Source organism: Rana temporaria, chromosome 12 (genome assembly GCF_905171775.1).
Source record: "Rana temporaria chromosome 12, aRanTem1.1, whole genome shotgun sequence".
In the NCBI taxonomy this organism is placed as follows: Eukaryota; Metazoa; Chordata; class Amphibia; order Anura; family Ranidae; genus Rana; species Rana temporaria.
Window position 1 is genome coordinate 107,862,613 of NC_053500.1, and position 3,382 is coordinate 107,865,994.

Consider the following 3,382-nt stretch of genomic DNA (forward strand, 5'->3'; position numbering starts at 1 on the left):
TTACAGCGACTGCACTTACAAGTGCACTTGCAGTGCAGAGTGGATTTCCCTTTAGTAAATCAACCCCATTAAGTCAAATTTCAGGATAAGTTATAGTTTTTGTATTTTTGAAGTAGGAAAGAATTATAACCCCTGTCAACTTGCTGTCTGTGATTCCAATAGTGATTTCTCGGCTCCCCTGGTGGCTGACCATTGTCAAAGACAAAAAGATGGGGAATTCCAAAATGTCAGCATTGTCACTAGAACAGAAGTTCTAGCAATGGGGACTCCTGTTCCACTGACAAAATATTAGTTCCACCAATTTTGTATTTCCATGGCCATCTTCAGGATAGGAAGTGAAGAAGATTTGTGGACACAAAATTGACAGGTGAGGGGGGGGGGGGGGGGGGGGGTGTGGCTTGTACTTCATCCTTCTGCCCAAAAGCAAAAAAAAAAAGGGTTTAGCTGCATACTGTACCTAAATAAAGTGGATGAAATGGCGATTCAAATTTGAGGGGAAAAAAAAAAAAAAAAGACATTTTTAAAATGAGAACATTCATTTTATTCTGGTTAGAAAACATTAAAAAAAACAAACATACAAATTAAAGAACAAATATTTAAATTAACATGGATCACAGACTGTAGTATAAGATACACATTGGTGTAACTAGAATTTAAGAAGACTTCCACAGCTTGGATTCGTTTAAACTGGAATTATTTGGCAGTCCAGAAAAATCTTGGGGATTATCCTAACGTACAAAAAGCATTTTTTTCTTATTTCTGGAGAGTAGTAGAGTCTGCTTAGAAGGTATATTTACATTCCATAATTTCTTGGGGAGTTAAATCAGTTAAAAAGCTGGAAGGCAGGGACCCTACAGAGACCAGTTACTGATAAGAGCCGAATGAGACGCCTTACCGTTATGTTGTCTTACTATCGCCCTATGTTCATGTTTTGATACTGATGACTCTGTTGGACTGTATGTATATGCTGTGGTCCGGCTCGGACCGGCCCCTCCACTTCTTTACAAATAAAAAATTTTGAAAAAAAAAAAAGCTGCTGAAATGCTTGGACTATTCTTCTACATAGGTGCTGGATATGTGAAACTGGTTAAAAAAGGCCCGTTCCAGAATGTCAAGAAAATGTATGGCCTCTTCCAGGTACCAAACTATTCTGCTACCCCAACTTTCAGCATACTGAGGATCAGGGCAAATGTAGCAACAAGAAAGGGGAATAACGAGGTGCGCAAGGCAACATCCTCTAACTAAAAACTTCACATTTTCCCCCACAGTCACTTGTAAGATTTAGACTTCTCAGGCAGCCCTGCGTGCCAAGAAAAAAAAAAGTGTCATTAGAAGGAACATCGATTAGGAAATTGGCTCCAACTTAAGTCATTATGAAGAATACCCTTCCCTTGCTCAAACTACAATGCAATCAGCAATTCTTACTTCACGAATGTGACTTTCAGTCACCTTACGAGCTGGAGAAGAATGGTAACATGGATTTGTGGATTGTAAAGCTTTGCCTCTTTCTGTAATGAGGCGTCTCGGTTGAAGAAACCGGACCCACCCACTAGTGTCAAATATAAGAATATGCATTCATACGAGTGGCACCGGGCACCTTTCAGATGGATAAAAATTTGTTCTGTTTTCTGGATTAGGGTGATGCTCATAAGGGCTTGTTTGATAAGGCAATACAAAAAAGCAGCAATGACGTCCAAAGTGCAGTGACTAAAGTTAATCACGATTGAAAGCAATTGGTAAAGCACATGGCATTCTTTGAACATATTCACAAATGATGCAACAGAAAATAAGATAGTAATGTTCAATTGTATTATATTATTGTAGTTATCAAAGGCAAACCTGGTATCCATAAATGGATAGACCGACACGAACACTTTTCTAGCATGAATCGAATACAAAATTTGTGTAACGTCTTCACGTCCAGAGACCGTCTCTGGACGTTATGACGTCAGCAACTTTCCACCGCACAAGACCACAGATGGGCACGAACTGCAGGGACCAATCTTGTGCTGGGAGGATCAGGCGAGTATATCTTGACTCTCCAATCCCCTGGACAAAAACTAGCTGTTAACCAATTCAGTCCAGTGCAGGTAAAACCCCACTGCAGTTCAGCTTTAACCATTCCTATGCATTGTGGCTGTTGAAATTGCCCCCTTTCTTGTATCAATCGCTAGGTTGCAGCTGTAAACAGAGACTGGATGTCAGACTTTTAAAAGGGTAAAAAGTAAAAATGTTCAGCCTTTCTGAATGACTGTCATACCCATTACCCAATTGGCTAGAACTACACAACAGTAAAACAATAAATACACTCAACCACAAAAGGAGGCTGAAGGAATAGAAACCATAAAAGTAAAGTAGACTTTTAAAGTTTTCACAGCTGCCATTTGGGGATTACTAGAGATCTGCGATTTGAAAGGCGAAGCAATGGAGAGCCCACAGCAGCCATATGCACAGGTACTGTTAGATGGAATAGTAAGAGGAATGGCATGGTCTACTTTAAGAGGTTTACAACCAATAAACAGAGCTGAACGTAACAAACATTCTATCTCAACTTTGTAGTGGGTGGTTTGTTTTCCCTTGAAGGAAACCAAGACCCCTTTCACACTGAGGTGCTTTGCAGGCGCTATAGCACTAAAAATAGTGCCTGCAAAGCGCCCTGAAAGAGCCGCTCCATTCACTCCCGTGTGAAAGCCAGAGGGTGCGCTGGCAAGGCGTCAGAAAAAGTCCTGCCAGCAGGTCCTTTGCAGCGCATTACAAGCAGTGAATACACAGCTCCTAAAGCGCCCCTGCCCATTGAAATCAATAGGCAGCACCGCTGTAGCTTTGAACCCTTTCCGGCTGCTATCGGGGGTTAAAAGCGACCTGCTAGCGCCTGAAAAGCGCTGCAAAAACGACAGTAAAATGCAGCTAAAAATAGCGCCGTTTTATCCGCTGACGCCCGGGCGCTGTGAGTGTGAAAGAACTCTAAATTAAAAGGTCAAACTCTCCATCCAAGAAATGCAACCGTCTTCAATACAGACGAGGCCAGCAGAATTTGATGTACAGAATTCAATGTACTGCTTTAACCGTTTTATCAACCATATAAAATTTCCACTCTGAGAAGGCCACACATACTGTCATGCACTGTATTTTCTTTAGGCAGGTTTATGTTGTAGTTTAAGAACCTGTTCCATATTCACTGTAAAATATATGTCTAACTCTTTAGCCTTTCAACCTCCGTTACCATGTGGGGGAAAAAAGTGGCCAAAAAGCAGAATTGAACCAAAGTCTCCTTCATTCATATAAAATGGTGGCACAGTATGTTCTCTGCAAGATTCCAGCAGCAGCAAAGGTAAGTCGGACTTGACAGCACTCCCCCGTGAGATCAGCAGTCTCTCCCCCA